General features: G+C 36.9%; 1 long non-coding RNA gene across 1 annotated transcript; it reads left to right on the top strand.

The window, feature by feature from the left end:
• Window positions 1-6,186: 6,186 nt before the first annotated feature.
• Window positions 6,187-17,582, top strand: LOC129647725 (uncharacterized). The gene is made up of 4 exons (XR_008712462.1): window positions 6,187-6,759; window positions 10,405-10,444; window positions 14,363-14,411; window positions 17,278-17,582. It is a non-coding gene; the product is annotated as an uncharacterized LOC129647725 (long non-coding RNA).
• The last annotated feature ends 1,508 nt before the right edge of the window (window positions 17,583-19,090 follow it).

The raw sequence follows: 19,090 nt of genomic DNA, 5'->3' as shown, positions 1-19,090 counted from the left end.
CTTTGACTGACTTTAACCACCTTTGCCATATTGAGATCCAATTTTCAAGGCTTTTATAGATGTCAACTCTTTTCTAAAACATCAGAGCACCACCCTTCTCTGTGTAAACCTAATCTACACCACAGAATAAAGAGAGAAAATAGACAACATGCAGGTGGACCTTCTCCATCCCATATCTATGGCAATCATCACCAATTGATCACATTTTTGACTCAGTTCCAAACCCTTCTAAACTGTGCTCTCAAAGCTATCACTTACCTGTGAGGTTTGGAGGATAAAAAGAAACATGTTGGCCATTCTGGCTATCAGTTTTGAAAATTATTATTATTATATCTGTACTATTCCATAATATTAATTTTTTATATACATGTTTCCTACTAGACAGAAACATGGATCATGCTTTATCTTTATATACCATCAACTCCTGTCCTAGTACCTGGCATGAAGTAGGCCCACAATAAATGTTTGAATAATGAGTTCATAATTGAATGGTACTGTTTTCTTGAGGAAAATAAAGATTTTCTGTGTTCACCCTCTTTTAGCTCTGCTCTTTTATCCTTAAGATTATAGCTTCACTCAATAAAGTCTTTTCTTTTTTTTATTTTGGTTTATTTGCATGGCTTGTGACATTTTAGTTCCCGGACTGTGGACTGAAATCGAGCCCATGGCAGTGAGAGCTCAGACCCCTAACCACTAAACAGCTAAGGAATTCCCAGTAAGGTATTTATAGTCATTGAATTGAGAGTAAAAGCTAGATATAGCTTAGTCTGTCTGAGAAATGTTTTAATTATATCATCTGTATGTCATGAAGATCCCTAAACCAAGGTTTATAACGAATTTTTCTTACTGATATTCTCAGGAAAGAATTGAATATTGCTCTACATCTGATCATAAAGAGTTAATAGGCAATGAAAAATCTAAGGCTAAATTCTCCTCTGTCTTAATTCTTGGGCAAATGTCATTTCATCATCATAATAGCAATAGCATTTATTGGATATCCTCTAAGCTTCTGACTTTAATATACAAGAATTTCAGTCTGCTGATCTGCCCTTAAACAGATTTAAGAAAGCTTATTCTTAATAGAGTGAGATGATTGCACTAGAATGGAATTGACATAATCAGAAAGAAGGAACCAGGATGAACAAATCTACAGTGCAGACTAGATACAACTAATAAAAATCTTCAAAATAGAAACATTATGTTTTTTAAAGTCCTTGTTATTAACAAGAATGCTATCATTCATAACATTACTGTGGCTTTATATAAACAAGTATCATCCAAATAGCTTAAAATAAAATAAATGTTCAGTTTTGTGAATTGACTCTCCAAATAATTTATTAATACAGGTGAGAAAAAATAACCTATAGGCCTAATTAGTCTAATTTCCAGAGCTCTTTAAAGTATGTCTAGGCATCAAGTAAATGTTTGGTGAGAGAATTCAGTTCAGTTCAGTTCAGTTGCTCAGTTGTGTCTGACTTTTTGTGACCCCATGAATGGCAGCACACCAGGCCTCCCTGTCCATCACAAACTCCCTGGGTTCACTCAGACTCACGTCCATCGAGTCAGTGATGCCATCCAGCCATCTCATCCTCTGCCGTCCCCTTCTCCTCCTGCCCCCAATCCCTCCCAGCATCACAGTCTTTTCCAATGAGTCAACTCTTCGCATGAGGTGGCCAAAGTACTGGAGTTTCAGCTTTAGTATCATTCCTTCCAAAGAAATCCCAGGGCTGATCTCCTTCAGAATGGACTGGTTGGATCTCCTTGCAGTCCAAGGGACTCTCAAGAGTCTTCTCCAACACCACAGCTGTCAGTATATTAGCAGTGTATTATCTGGTTATTAATTTATGGGAGATTAATTTCAAAGACGGAGAAGGCAATGGCACCCCACTCCAGTACTCTTGCCTGGAAAATCCCGTGTACGGAGGAGCCTGGTGGGCTGCCATCTATAGGGTCGCACAGAGTCGGACACGACTGAAGCCACTTAGCAGCAGCAGCAGCAGCAGTTTCAAAGAATTGGAGAAGGCAATGGCACCCACTCCAGTCCTCTTGCCTGGAAAATCCAATGGATGGAGGAGCCTGGTGGGCTGCAGTCCATGGGGTCGCTAAGAGTCAGACAAGATTCAGAGACTTCACTTTCACTTTTTGCCTTTATGCATTGGAGAAGGAAATGGCAACCCACTCCAGTGTTCTTGCCTTGAGAATCCCAGGAATGAGGGAGCCTGGTGGGCTGTCGTCTATGGAGTTGCACAGAGTCGGACACGACTCTTTGAAGCAGCAGTTTCAAAGAATAGCACTGTAGTTTTTCCTAAAGCACCAGGAGATTCATTCTTTGGGGGGAAAAAAAATCTCTTTATATATGTTCTTGATTATCACCCTTTAGTTTCCTAAAACTCTGTTCATCTTTTTTTTTTTTTTTTTTAACATCATCCCCATTTATTCTGTTGGTTTAACAAATGCTCTGAATGGAGCATTCAAGTTTAATCTCTTTGTCTAGTATGAAATGCAACAGTGAGAGACTGGCATATTTCAAAATGCTCTTACTTAAAAAATTTAAAAATCTCAGAATTATAATTGCCAAGAAGATTTATGTGGGTCCTCAGAGAGGTAGCATGATACACAAATAAAACTGAGCGGCTTGGGAGGAATGCAAGATGAAGTAAGTGCAGGGGTGTTTATTATAGCAATGGCTTAAACAGCAATGACTGCAAACAACTAAATGCTTAATAAGAGTGGGCTGGTTAACAGATTATGATACATCAATGTATAAGTCTGCTAAGTCGCTTCAGTCCTGTCTGACTCTGTGCGACCCCATAGACAGCAGCCCATGAGGCTCCCCCGTCCCTGGGATTCTCCAGGCAAGAACACTGGAGTGGGTTGCCATTTCCTTCTCCAATACATGAAAGTGAAAAGTGAAAGTGAACTCGCTGAGTCTTGTCTGACTCTTAGCGACCCCATGGACTGCAGCCCACCAGGCTCCTCCATCCATGGGATTTTCCAGGCAAGAGTGCTGGAGTGGGGTGTCATTGCCGTCTCTGATGTATAAGTCTAGGTACCCATAATAAAAAAATATATATCATGTATGAAACAAGTTGCCAGTCCAGGTTCGATGCACGATACTGGATGCTTGGGGCTGGTGCACTGGGACGACCCAGAGGGATGGAATGGGGAGGGAGGAGGGAGGAGGGTTCAGGATGGGGAACACATGTATACCTGTGGCGGATTCATTTTGATATTTGGCAAAACTAATACAGTTATGTAAAGTTTAAAAATAAAATAAAATTAAAAAAAAACATAATTTTTTTCTAACCTGTTATTGAAAATTAGTAACCTTTTTTTAAAAGCAGGTTGTAGGGGAATGTATATTTCATGACAGTTTGTGTTTTAAAAGGAGCAATTTTATACGCACATTTATACCTTTTTGCTTATTAATGCTTACAGATTTTATTTTAGGAGACATCTGATTCTGCTAAAATTGATTACTAATATTTAGAAACTAAACAGTGGAATTATAAAACTTCTTAAAAAATCAGCAAATACAGTTTTAAAAATCATTAGTTTCATTATAAAGGATATGGACACCAGACTATCCCCTGGGTTTGGAGGTTGGATCCACTACTTGTAGGATAAGTGAACTTGAGTAGTTTCACTTTGTGGATCAGAGTCTGGATAATGGGACTAAACTCATGCTTACTCCACATTTTTTGGGAAGGGGAGGGGCTTCCCAGGTGGTACTAGTGGTAAAGAACCCACCTGCCAATGCAGGTAGATATAAGAGACATGGGTTCATTCCTGGATAGGAAAAATCCTCTACAGTAGAAAATGACAACCTGCTCCAGTATTCTTGCCAGAAGAATCCCATAGACAGAAGAGCCTGGTAGGGTTGCACAGAGTCAGACATGACTGAAGTAACAGCATGAGATAGTACTTCGAAAGCATTTCTGAGCATAACACCACTCAGTAAGTGATGCCACTATTATTAAAATATAATACGTCACTGGGCTCGTTTGCCTTGTTTAATAGCCCTTTCTCTTTCAAAAGTGGCTCAGAGTTCTGGCTGGAGAATTTAAAGAATTTTTCACTTCCCATCAGCTAGGAATTAGAAGGAAAATAAAGGAAAAACTGTGTAAGATCTGATTTTCATAAATCCTTTATCACATAACTCCTAAGAGTCCTGCTTCTCTGATTAATTTCTGACAGATATATAAGATGGCTGTCTTTCTTTAAAAACTTTTTAATTTATCTTTTAAAACTCTGAAATGACTTAAAATGGTATGAGGAAGCATTTTAAATCATTACCATTGATTTTGTTTTTACTACATTACATTTTCTGGGACCAATAATGTTTATGAAAAAGTACACACAAAAGGTATGTAGTCAAAAGTATTTATTGACATTTCTGTAGAAGTCTATACCGTATAGTATGGAATGAAGCATAAAATCAATGAAAGAAATGGTCCCTTACTGAAAGTCATTTGACTAAATTTGAAGACTGTATTATTTAGGTACCAGCAGTAGATTTTCAGTGGCTTGAAACACAGGCTTGTTTTTGCTTTCACTCTATGTCTGGCTTAGGCCACTAGGGAGATTTGCCTATAGCATTCCTAGGGAACTCAGGTCAATGGAGACGTCACAATTTGACACATGCATTCTTCTAGTGGAAGACACAGTTGGAAGGTTGAACTCTTTTATGCTTTTTCTCAGAAGTGACACATCACTTATTTTTCAGACAGTTAGCCTGAAATATTCACATGCTCTTACCTAGCTACAAAGAGGCTGGAAAATGTGAGGGAAAAAATTGAATGTTTCATGAAGACCATTCACTCTGCCACAAAGAAGGAATAAACTTTAAGACCTGGAAGACACTTTAACAAAACACATTATGGCAACTGTAAATAAATAAAAAATAAAATAAATTCTGGGAAGATTCAGAGGAAAGGAGTGATTTGAAATAGTCAATCAATTACTATGGCTACAAGTCTACTTGGAAAATAGGAACATTGAGGCAAGTGGCAAACATTCAGCTGAGCAAATATGAGCTGTCATAGATGGGTCAGACTTACTGTTAGAAAAAAACTGAGTTTGATCATTAAGTGTTGACAATTAAGTTGAAATCTCATGAAAGAGGAAAGTGTTTAGGGGTGACAATAGTAAAAGAGAAAGCTTGAAAATTATCTCAAGGGATGATTAGTCACTAAGTCATGTCTGACTCTCTTGTGACCCCATGGACTGTAGCCCACCAGGCTCCTCTGTCCATGGGATTTCCCAGGCAAGAATACTAGAGTGGGTTGCCATTTCCTTCTCCAGGAGATCTTACCAACCCAGGGATTGGACCCACATCTCCTACATTGTTAGGCAGGTTCTTCACCACTGAGCCACCTGGGAAGCCCCTTAATAAAGAAACACAAATAGATAAAAGAAGATGATAAAGAAAGGTAAAGAAGATAAGATTACTATTATGAAGCTGTGCATGATGAGTAGATTTACAGACATAAAATTAAAGACTCTAATGCTTGGCTATAATCTAGAACAAGTTTTATTTGTTCTTAAGATGAGAGAACTGAGATCCAAAAAGGTTGGGACTTACCCAATGCCTTACAAGTATTTTCCTGGCAAGATATAGAATATAATATATAGAATATAGGTCTTCTTTGTTTGACCTCCATAATACACTGTCTGACCGTTGGCCTTTAATGCAAATGAGATATCAACACAAATAAGCATTTAGTGTTAACTTTAACCTAGAGGAAATTAACCAGCATCAATCTAGTACTCACAGTGAAGTAATAACAAAATGGATCTAATAGTGCAGCCAGTAGGAATGGAACTTGTTAAAAGAGAAAGAGGCAGCAGATGAAGAGTATTTGCACAATTTAGAGAGTATTAATGATCAAATTAAGAGGTATTGGTACTTAGGACATCTGAGGTGAATTGTGGCTTAAGCTTTTTTTAAAATTACAATGTGTACTTCATATTTTTAGAACTGTGCAATTTTATTTCTTCCAGACTTTCTTCTGGCATAGCCTGTCACTAAATTCAATTTTTAAAAGGTCAAATCTATTAAAAAGCAAAAGTGCTTGAGCTATTTTCTTGTTCTCCTTTTATACATTCTGCCTTAATTTTGCATGGTTAATTGGAAACCAGCTTCAACTTCAAAAGCCCAGTTGTAGTTGGAGACAGTTACCCTTGTAACTGGTTCTAGCTGACTGTCAGACCTTCTCTATTAGGACCTGTCCTTATTGATTTGGGAAAATTTGAGAGCTGATTTAACCAACTGTGCCCAGCGTAAGGGAGAATAGCCTGGTTTTTAGCTTTGGTGTCAGCAGAGCAAGTAGGAAGTGATCCTTTAACAACTGCTTGTTGATAGTGTTAGAAATTCCTTTGATCTCATGTGCCTGGTTCTTCTTGTAATTAGAAAGGCTCACTTCTTCTTTGTCAGTCCCCAAATAACTTTGAAATCCATTTTGCTAGCAGGTAAAAGGCTGCTGCTGCTACTGCTAAGTCGCTTCAGTTGTGTCTGACTCTGTGCGACCCCATAGACAGCAGCCCATCAGGCTCCCCCGTCCCTGGGATTCTCCAGGCAAGAACACTGGAGTGGGTTGCCATTTCCTTCTCCAATGCATGAAAGTGAAAAGTGAAAGTGAAGTCGGTCAGTCGTGTCTGACTCTTAGCAACCCCATGGACAGCAGCCTACCAGGCTCCTCCATCCATGGGATTTTCCAGCCAAGAGTACTGGAGTGGGATGCCATTGCCTTCTCCAAGGTAAAAGGCTAGCTGAGTGTATACCCAACCTTTGTCTTTCTGTATGTTTAATACACCTCTCTCTAGGTAAAACCAGAGCCCTGGTTCTCCATAAGGGATATCCTGGCCCTTCTATTTACCAGCTTCTGTCCTTAGGTGGGATATCCAGGCTTTACTTCCTTTAGTCTTAAAATTGAGCTAATGATACAAGCTGCCATGCTTAGTTATGTTGAACATTAAATGAGACAGCATTTGTGAAATCACTAATACTAAGTACTTTGGTGAAAGCTAATAAATGATGGAATTTGGATTTGAACTGGATTTTATATCTTTCCTCTACAGTAAATATAATGCTGGGCCCATAAATGTATTTGGTTATCATCATTATAGCTTTTGTTCTCAAGAAAATTTGTTAGTTCTTGTGGAATTTCCAGCTTTAGAGCAGCACAGTTAAAGGGAAAGGACCTTCACACAAGTGATGAATACTATTCAGTAGCCCATAATATGTGCCAAATGAGCAATAAGTTTTAGGTATATTAAAATTTGGGTAGAGGGAGAAGTTTCTTAAAGCTGACATAAACAGCCAAACTTTAAGAAGAAGGGATTTGCCTGAACTGTGGGGGATTAATCAAATGTGAATAAGAATAATAAGAAAGTGTATTCCAAGGAGAAATTAAATGAACAAAGACATAGAAGCTGGCATGAATGGGGGATAATTAGCTGCTGGAGTGATTTGTGTAGGTAAATAATAGGAAATACGTTGAAATAGAGTGACAGTAATGAACGGGAGAGCACTTCAAATACCAAACTAGAGTTTATGAATAATGGTAAATTGACAAAAGGGCTTAGTACTTTTGACAAAATATTTTATATTATGTTCATTTTTGCTTTTAAAATGCTGTCTGAAATTGTGCCACGTTTTTGGCTAGTATTGGCCCAAATTTCAAAAGTTAGATAAGAATCTCCATTTTTCTTGGTTTAGTAAAATTTGTTTTTCTGTATTTTTTACAGTGAAAGACACAAAATGCAGATATGAATCTCCTTAGGAATATTAAAACTTATAAACAAAAAAAAATTCCTGACAAAATTTTTCAGTAGGAAGAAACAGAATGCATAATTATAGAATAATTCAAAAATAATCTATGTCAAAATTATTTTTACTGTCATGAACATAAGACCACATCAAATCTAAAGCCTGGAAACCCTCTATTATTTTATGGTGACAAGGGATGCTATATTATTATTTAAAGATATTTACTTATTTGACTGCTCTGGGTCTTAGTTGTGGCATTTGGGATCTAGTTTGCTAACCAGGCATGGAACCTGGGTCCCCTGCATTGGTAACTCAGAGTCTTAGTTACTGGCCACTGAGGAAGTCTCAAGAATGCTATATCATTGATGTAGAAATTGACATTGTGTAGGCTATGGGATGGAACTGTGGGCTGTATAGTTTTCTTCTCCTAGTCTTCTATAGACTCTGTCTTTGTTAACCTGGTAGGTGATTCATAAAGCTAATTACAGATATTACTTGATAAAGAGAACCCAGATACTATTTCTAAACCTACACAGTCACACCCTTTGCCATGTTCTATCATTCAAGTGTTCTCTATTTTAACAAATAGGACAGTCATCTATGAATTTTAAAGTCTGGTGTTTGTAGGAACATAATCCAGCTCTATAGTTAATGCTTACCAACTTTTCTTTTTATAAATCTCTACTTTTTAGAGGTTTACCAGTTAGCTTTAAAAATTCTGTTATGGTTTAGAACTAGGTGTACATGAACTCAAAACAAGATGGTTTGACATCTTTTTTTTTTTCTCTTTAAAACAAGCTATTTTGACTACTTCTTAGTTTCAGAATAGCTGGGCTAAAATGAGATTGAAATTTTTATACTTACTCTCTCACAGCTATAAAAATGGCTTCATTAAATGAGTAAAACCATTTTAGGTCATTACAGTCTTATGTGAAGGGAAATATACTTAGCATAACAAGAATTTGACATTTTAAATATAGTCAAATTCTAAAAAGTATTAAGTTGCTGGTTGACTGCCAATTATACATGTAATAGAAGTATTTAAACAAAAGTTAGTATTTCTTTTGAGATTTAGAGAATATATTTTTGACAGTCTCAGACTTTACTCTTTTTCAAAATTTGCTACAGCCACCCATACTTGAATACACTTTTTTTTTTTAAGTCATATGGAAATTTTATTTATTTTTATTTTTTTTAAATTTTATTTTATTTTTAAGCTTTACATAATTGTATTAGTTTTGCCAAATATCAAAATGAATCCGCCACAGGTATACATGTGTTCCCCATCCTGAACCCTCCTCCCTCCTCCCTCCCCATTCCATCCCTCTGGGTCGTCCCAGTGCACCAGCCCCAAGCATCCAATATCGTGCATCGAACCTGGACTGGCAACTCGTTTCATACATGATATTTTACATGTTTCAATGCCATTCTCCCAAATCTTCCCACCCTCTCCCTCTCTCACAGAGTCCATAAGACTGTTCTATACATCAGTGTCTCTTTTGCTGTCTTGTACACAGGGTTATTGTTACCATCTTTCTAAATTCCTTTGTAATTCATTAACTTTTTTACTCACAGGGTCTTAAATTTATTAAAAGTATAAGGAGGATATTGTTTGAGTTTCAGATACAGGATAAACTTTTTTGTTATTAAAGGAGAAATGACAGTATTTTAAAAAAAGACAAAATATTTTATCAATAAATTGCAGATATTTAGTCATTTAAGTTTTAGTAGTAAGAAATGTTACTTATATTTTATAAAGCTTAATAGCTTTTAAGTCACTTTCTAAGAAGATTATGTAATTTTATACTCATAGTGATAAGGAAAGGAGAAGAAATTTTATCTCCATTTTACAGCAAGTAGAAATAAAAGCTTCAGAATTTGTAGTTCTTTTGATTCAATCTCTCTTACCTCTCCCTGTAGCCTTAATTGTGAGATCAGGGTGCATTTCTGGGGACATATAATCATTGCTCTGTCTGGCATCATACTTAGTTCTTCCTGTTTCACTCATAGTCCCAAAATGAGCTGGAGAGTGAGGCTGTGACCTTACTTCTCTGCATAACTGTAACACTGTCATCTCGCCAACTCCAGCCAAGAGAACAGTGTGGCCTGAGCAGGAGGTGGAAGCTGCCATATGCTGTTTTGTCAGTTTCTTCTGTCCTCTATTTTGTTTATACATACTTTCTGAGTTAACATCCAATTTCAAAACCCCTTCATTTTCACTCTTTTTTATTTCATTTCTGCCCATTTTTAAATTACCTGATAACACTGTGAACACAGACATATTCACCAGTTTGAGGTTGTGGGTTTTGTTTTTGAGTGTGTGGTTAGTAATACTGCCGCAGTGGTTGTTATAGTAACCAGTTCTCCTCAGCAGAGGATGGAATATGGGCATTTGCCAATGCTTAAGATTCAATAGAAGGAGATGAAGTTCCTAGATTTCATAGTTCATTATGAGATGATTTCAGGACAACTGCTGTCTTTTAAAGTCTCTCTTTTTAAAAAAATTTTATTGGGGTATAGTTAATTTAAAATGTTGTGGTAGTTTCAGTTGTATAGCAAAGTGATTCTGATATATATATATCTCAGATATATATATATATATACACATATATACTTATTCTTTTCTCATATAGGTTATCACAGAATATTGAGGAGAGTTCCTTGTGCTATACAGTAAGTCCTTGTTTGTTATCTATCCTATATAGTAATGTGTATATGTTAATCCCAAGTTTCGATTTATCCCTTCCCCCTACATTTCCCCTTTGGTAACCATAACTGTTTTCAAGGGATTGTTTATTTTAGGAGAAATATAGAATTCTTGCTGTGTTTCTGGATCATCTTAGTGGATGTATTAACAACAATAACGCTGTGTGTTGTCTGGCCTGGCCTCTGACATGGAGGGGACATGATTTACCACTGACTTTTCACTCCTGCCCAGCATATAACAGCTACTCATGAAGAACTGGAAGAATGGAGGAATAATATGGGCGTTATTCCAGAGGGAAAAGATCTCAGACCTGTGCAAGCATTTGAATAGGGCTGCCCTTGCCTCCCAGTGAGGGTTCCACACACCTGTGGGTACCTCCTAGGAGCCCTGCCTTGGATCCTGGTCCTCACTGGCTGGAACCCTGGCTTTGTGCTCAAGACTGCTCTGTCCTGTGCCTATGTGTGTTTCAGGCTGTCTGGCCTCTCCGTGCATGTGTGTCTTAAGTTTACACATTAATATGAATCACGTAGACAGCCAGGGAAGCCCAAGATTATGGAAAAAGCAGAAGGAGATGCTGAGGATAGAGACATAGGAGGGCAGCCCCTGGCTTCCTCTACCACAGTGTTGAGCCACAAAGGGACAAGTGCTTTTGTGTTAAAAGGAGAACCACTGGGTCTCAGGGATTTGTGTCATGTCATTGGCTTGAAGAGGCCTTAGAGAGGAGGCAGAACATATAAACACTTCTGTGCTCTTACGTGGGTGTCATGACTAACACTCACGGGGAACTCAACTCACAAAAGCACAGATTGCCATACAAACTCCACACTCTCTCCTAGCTTATCCTATTTAACTCCTTTATGGCTACCCTCTAAGACAGGCATCGCACTCAGAGGTGAGGGAACTGAGGTTCTAACAAGCTCTGAAGTGCAGAGTATAGGGGGGTGGCTGACAGTTCCAGTTATGAACCAGAGTGTGTGAGAACTAACCTCATCTCTGATACTTCCCAGCTGGGTAACTTTGGACATGTGACTTAATGCTTCAGTGCCTAGACATTCTCATCTGTGAAATAAAGTCTCTATTTTTAATAAAGGATAAAATAGATGCAAGTGCTATCTTCCCACTTCTTTGAATTAACCTGGATAAATTGTCTCCTTTGGATAGTTTTGCTTATGTAGTTATTCATCTAATGTGTGTCCAGAGATGTAGGCAGAAGTGCCCAAGTTACCAGGAAAAATGAGCAAATCACATAAAGCTGCAAAATTAGTTTTATATGATATGGCCACTCACAGCAGGCAATTTGCAAAGAACAATGACATTCTCAGTGGGCTCTTCCTTCTTGCTTCTTGGTTTGATTTAGCTCATTTGTATTAGTTATTTTTTATTTCAGAAGATTCATCTGTTGGTTTGAAATGCTGTGCTTACTTGTTCAGTCATGTCTGACTCTTTGCAACCCTACAGACTGTAGCCTGCCAGGCTCCTTTGTCACTGGGGAATTCTCCAGGCAAAAATACTGGAGTGGGTTTTCATGCCTTCCTCCAGGGGATCTTCCCAACCCAGAGATGGAATCCAGGTCTCCTACATTGCAGGAGGATTATTCACCTTCTGAGCCACCAGGAAAACCCATGAACACTGAATTGGGTAGCCTATCCCTTCTCTAGGGGATCCACTTAACCCAGGAACTGAACCTGGGTCTCCTGCATTGCAGGCAGATTCTTTACCAGCTGAGCTACAAAGGAAACCCCATCAATATGCATACTCCTGCTTAAATCATGTCCATATATGTATATGAGGTTTAAAAACACATTTTATCATAGAGCATTGGAGTTACTTTTATTCACTTAACATACTATGGAATACTTCCCAAGTTAATACATGATAATGTATTGTACTAAAATAAAAGAGTGCATAGTCTGTTTGCCTATTAATGAGCTGGTAGGTGTCTGCAAACTTACTGCCCTGAGTAACCATGTTGTAATGGGTGTTCTCATCTGCAAACTAAGCACTGTTGGAAGAGAAATTGCTGCATCATGGAATAGGAGCATGTCCCATTTTATAAATATTGCTAAACTGCTATCCAAAGGATGTCACCATTTACAATTCTATGAATGAGCTATAAATGTGCCAATTTATTTACATCCCATCAATGATAGATATTATTTCTCTTTCAAAAATGTGTTGCCAGTCTGATGGACAAAAATCGTATTACATGGTTGTCTTTATTTTGGAGGAAATAGGAGAGTAAAGACTTCTTTATAATTATAAATATGGATGTCAACCCTTGAACGGGTTTATTGTATTGACACATATGTATACACACATATGTATATATATACAGATACACACATACACACACACACACATTCAGGATTTTTTTCCAATGTTACTTTTCTTACAATTTTTTTACAATATCCTTCATAACACAAAATTTTACATTTTTGACAGTCAGATCTGTTTGATCTTTACTTTGGAGCTTCTCTGTTTTTATATGTTTTAATTCCAGTATTTTATTTTGTTGTATCATTTTAAACTTTAGATCTTTGACAGAACTTGATTAAATTTTCACATATAATATGACACATGCATATAATTTCTCTTCCCAGATAGAAAGCTAAATTTATCAACATTTATTGAATAATTCATCTTTTCCAAATGGCAAGAGAATCACTTAACCATTTACTAATTTCTACATATATAGTGATCTAGTTTTAAACTTTACTTTCATTGATTGATTTAATTCCTGTAATGGTACCATTAATAACATACACACACACACACACACAATTTATAGGGTAATATGATATATCTTTACAATATTGTGTCTTCCCATGTAGAAATGTTTTCTCTAGTTTTACAGAACATCTCTTATGTTCTTAAATAAAATAACGTATATTCTATTAGGTGGGCTTCCCTCGTAGTTCAGATGGTAAAGCATTCACCTGCAGTGCAGGAGACCTGGCTTCAATCCCCGGGTCAGGAAGATCCCTGGAGAAGGAAATGGCAACCCACTCCAGTATTCTTGCCTAGAGAATTCCATGGTTAGATGAGCCTGGTGGGTTACAGTTCACAAGGTCACAAAGAGTCAGATACGACTGAGCAGCTAACACACACACACATATTCTATTAGGCAAGCCTAGTATATTTTGGACTACATTAACTTTAAGCAGGTTCTAGATTTTTGTTGCTACTATGAGAGGGATGGTTTTAAAAATATGTCCCAATTTTTCTTACCTGTGTGTTGAAAACTTTAGATTTTTATTGGTTGATCCTCTATCCAAATAGCTTTTTAAATTACCACGTTAGCTCTACTTGCGTAGAAGGCAATGGCACCCCACTCCAGTACTCCTGCCTGGAAAATCCCATAGATGGAGGAGCCTGGTGGGCTGCAGTTCATGGGGTTGCTACGAGTCGGATACGACTGAGCAACTTCACTTTCACTTTTCACTTTCATGCATTGGAGAAGGAAATGGCAACCCACTCCAGTGTTCTTGCCTGGAGAATCCCAGGGACGGGGGAGCCTGGTGGGCTGCCGTCTATGGGGTCGGGTCACACAGAGTTGGACACGACTGAAGTGACTTAGCAGCAGCAGCAGCAGCTCTACTTGTATTTTACAAGTGAAAGTTGCTCAGTCATGTCCAACTCTTTGTGACCTTATGGACTATACAGTCCATGGAATTCTCCAGACTAGGATACTGGAGTGGGTAGCCTTTCCCTTCTCTAGGGGATCTTCCCAACCTAGAGATCGAACCCAGGTCTCCCTCATTGCAGGAGGTTTCTTTACCAGCCGAGCCACAAGGGAAGCCCAGGAATATTGGAGTCGGTAGCCCATCCTGTCTCTGGGGGATCTTCCTAACCCAGGAATTGAACCAGGGTCTTCTGCATTGCAGGTGGATTCCTTACCAACTGAGCTATGAGGGAAGCCCTGTACTTTACAAGGTATTCTTTAATGAGACTGTTTCTCATATTTCACCACTTAAATAAATGGCACTGTAAGTTTCTAGATGATACACTTATCAGGTTAAGTTGGTTGCTTTTATTGTTAAAATACTTAGAAAAACTTGTTTGGTATTAAGTATTGAATTATGTAAACTTTACAAAATGTATCAAATACTTCTGGAAAATTTAATGCAAGATGTGAAAAATCTATACACTGAAAATTAAAAAATATTTCAGAGAAAATAAAGAACCACACACACACACACACACATATATATATATATACCATGTTTATAAAATGGAATACCTAATACAATGTCTATTTTTCACAAAATCTAAAGATCTAAAGCAATGTCAGTAGAAACTCTAGCAGGTTTTTCTAGAAATGACATAGTAATTTAAAAATGTATTTGTTAAGAACTAAAATAAACAAAGTTTTAAAAAAGAACCATTAGAGATTTTGCCTCACCTGAAATCAAGATCAAATTTTTAAATATAGTAAGATAGTATGACAGTGGGAAAAAATAAACAGATCGAGTACTGGGACTTAATAGAGAAACCAGAAATAGACACGGAGCCTATTTGGTGAAACAACTTTTTCCAAGAGTCAAAAGCAACTGCTTTCAATTAATTTTTTTTCTGTAATAAATGATACTGATATTTTTGTGGGAAAAAGAAAGAACTTTGATTCTTATCTCAGACAATTTAGAAAAATAAATTTGAGAAAGACCATGGACCTAAACGTAAAGTCTCAAATACAGGAAAAAATAGAATATTTTCATAATCTTGGCTAAGGTTTTCCCCTTCCTTCCCTCTTCCCTCCCTCCTTCTCTCTTTCTTCTTTCTTTTATTCTCAGGTTCTTTCATTTCTTATTTTTCTTAAGCAAGGCATCACAAAATACATAACATCATATTTACAAATTTGATTCCATCAAAATTATAAAAATAACTACTAAGGTAGTCCCATTAGCAATATGAAAGTAGAGCTACAGATTCAGAAGGATTTCTAGATGGACTACATATTAAAAAATAAAAAAGCTCCAGCAACTCAATAATAAAATGCCACCCCCCCCCAAAAAAAATAAGTCACTTAGACAAAATGGGCAAAACACACACACAGACACTTGCTCAAAATTAATATATAAACTAAAACATATGAGTGGCCAGTAAGTACATGAAAAACTATAAATGATCAGATACCAGGTAATGTAAATGAAAACTTCCAGGAGATACTGTAACACACCCACAGGAAGTCATAGGACAAAAATGATTGACAAAATTAAAATATTAGAGAGGGAGTGGAACAACCAAAAGTCTCACCCATTGGTATGAGAGTGTCAAATTGTACAACCACTTAAAAAAACTGTTCAACAGTTTCTTAAAATGTTAAATACAACTTATCAATGCCACTCATAGGTATTTATCATTGTTATGTATCTACAAAAAGCCTTTCACTAAAGTGTTCATAGTAACATTATTATCATAGCAATGTAATAGACAAATACAAGATCCAGATTTATATCAATGGATAGACAAAAGTGGAAGGTAAGAAGTAATATAATAAACAACCAATACATTCAGTAAAAAGGAAAGAAATGTTGCTACATTCAAGACCATAAATAATTTTAGAAATATTAAGCTAATTGAAAGAAAATGAATGAGTCCATTCATATGAAAGTTTTAAATATGCAAAACAAACTCATGATGATAGAAACCAGTTGAGTGGTTGCTTCTGTGTGAGGTTGACTAGGAAAGAGACATTTGGTCATAAGAAAACTTTCTGGGGAGATAGAAATGTTTTATATTTTGATCTGAATATATGTAAATACCTCAGTTAAACATACATATTCCTCATCAAGAAGCACTATTAAGAAAGTAAATAGATATGCAACACCTTGGGGGAAATTATTCTCATTACCATATATCAGACAAAGTAGCTTTTATCTGGAATATATAATAAGCTCATTCAAATCAATTTCAAAAATAAAGACAACTAAATTTTTAAATGGGCAAGAGACTTGTGTGGATACTTTACAAAAAATATGTAGGAATAACCAATTGTCATAAGAAAATTTTCTGCATATTATCTGTGATCAGGGACTGCAAATTAAAACCAAAATGAAATATTGCCATGTACCCATTTAGATTAGAATGACTAAATCTAAAAATACTGAAAACATCAAAATTTGGTGAGCATGTGTACAGCTGAACCCTTATGTTGTTGAAGGGATTAGAAAATGGTACAACCCCTTTGGAAAACTTTTTGGCACTTCCTGATAAAATTAAACATGCATCTACTTTACTACCCTGCAACTCTCCTGGATATTTACCTAAGAGATCTGAAAATCTATACCCACAAAAAGGCATGCACAAGAATATTTATAGTGTCTTCATTCATAACAATCCAAAAGTAAGAGCAGTTCATATGTTGATCAACAGGGGAATGTAAAAACAAAGAATGCACTGCTTATACATAAAAACAGCATGCAGAAACCTCAAAATCATATGTTGAGTAAAAGACCAATACAGGGGAGAATTATAACCATAATTCTGTTTATATGATAAAGAATAAGCAAAAAAGAAAGCAAAACAGTGGTTGTCTTTTCAGTGGTAGTGTTTGAAAGGGGGCATGGAGAAACTTGGTGGGGTGATAGAAATGTTCTATATCTTGATTGATTGGTAGTTATATGATTGATTACATCAATCAAGGGTTATCAAATGTTTATTTAAAATCTGTGCTTTTCACTATATGAAAATATTACCACAATTTAAGAATATATAGAAATATTTATTGTTCTGCTTATGTTACTTAATATTTTGAACAAAATTTATCTTGACCTTTTTTTTTTTTTTTTTTTTTTTGCAGTGTGCCAGGGAAATGACGTGTGATCAGCAGGACAGATTATTCTTCTGTGACTATTAAAAATACTAAAGTGAGAAATCTGCAGCTTGAAATAGAAAAGAAACAAATGTAATCAGTGTTCTCATAGCAACAAATGCTAGAACCATTGTGCTTACCCATGAACTGTCACAGTGGTATTGAGATGCTAGGGTAATACAAGTGGCAGTAAGTGGTGACTACCCTTGTTTTGTTAGAAATTTTCTTCTGTAGCTAACCATTTTCTCCCTCTTTAACCTTGTCCAAATATAATATATCCTTTCCATGTCAGTGTATTTTAAAGTTTTCAAGATAATTTCTAAAACCTGAAAATTCTATTCAATAAATTCATTTTCATTTGCTATGGATTTGGGGGGAGGGGTATTGAGAGGAGCAAGGGCTTTCCTGGTGGCTCAGATGACAAAGAGCCTGCCTGCAATTTAGGAGACCAGTGTTCAACCCCTGGGTCCTGAAGTCCTCCTGGGGAAGTGGATGGCTACCCACTTCAGTATTCTTGTCTGGAGAATTTCATGGACATTGGAGCCTGATAGGCTACAGTCCATAGGATTGCAAAGAGTTGAATATGACTGAGCGACTAACAGAGAGGAGCAAGAATTTGGAATCAATAAATGAATGTTTCAGCCTTGGCTAAACTAGTTATTAACTCTGGGGGGTCCTAGGAAAATACATGAACACACTGGAGCTATGTTTCTTGATGAAAGTGAAAGAGGAGAGTGAAAAAGTTGGCTTAAAGCTCAACATTCAGAAAACTGAATCATGGCATCCAGTCCCATCACTTCATGCAAATAGATGGGGAAACAGTGGCTGACTTTATTTTGGAGGGGCTCCAAAATCACTGCAGATGGTGATTGCAGCCAAGAAATTAAAAGATGCTTACTCCTTGGAAGGAAAGTTATGACCAACCTAGATAGCATATTCAAAAGCAGAGACATTACTTTGTCAACAAAGGTCCATCTAGTCAAGGCTATGTTTTTCCAGTGGTCATGTATGGATGTGACAGTTGGACTGTGAAGAAAGCTGAGCACTGAAGAATTGATGCTTTTGAACTGTGGTGTTGGAGAAGACTCTTGAGAGTCCCTTGGACTGCAAGGAGATCCAACCAGTCATCCTAAAGGAAGTCAGTCCTGGGTGTTCATTGGAAGTACTGATGTTGAAGCTGAAACTCCAATCCTTTGGCCCCCTGATGTGAAGAGCTGACTCATTTGAAAAGACCCTGATGTTGGGAAAGATTGAAGGCAGGAGGAGAAGGGGATGACAGATGATGAAATGATTAGATGGCATCATGGACTCAATGGACACGAGTTAGGTTAAACTCTGGGAGTTGGTGATGGGGAGGCCTGGTATGCTGCGATTCATGGGGTCAGAAAGAGTCAGACACGACTGAGCGACTGAATTGACTGACTGGAGCTATAATAAGACTGAGTGGTTTTAATGGACAGTTACACAATATATATTTAAAGGGCTTTGGTTTTGGTAAAGGCACAAAAATGTCAATTACCTTTTATCCCATTTCTGTGAGTATATGACGTACAAGTCATTCTACTTTACTCATTGCTTATTTAATAATTTACTGTTAATACCAATTATCACACCTGCAGACAAAATTAGTAGTAATATCACAAAAATATAGAAAACTGAGAGAAAACAGGAAATAAAGATCAAATTCTAAAAGCAGGCTGCATGCATTCATAAAGGGTTTCATAAACTAACATACATATTCACAATTGTTTGTGAATTACATAAAACATTTTTAGATAAATAAAAGCATATTTTTGAAATA

This window comes from Bubalus kerabau, chromosome 3, assembly GCF_029407905.1.
Source record: "Bubalus kerabau isolate K-KA32 ecotype Philippines breed swamp buffalo chromosome 3, PCC_UOA_SB_1v2, whole genome shotgun sequence".
Lineage (NCBI taxonomy): Eukaryota > Metazoa > Chordata > Mammalia > Artiodactyla > Bovidae > Bubalus > Bubalus kerabau.
This window is presented reverse-complemented; position numbering and strand designations above follow the sequence as displayed.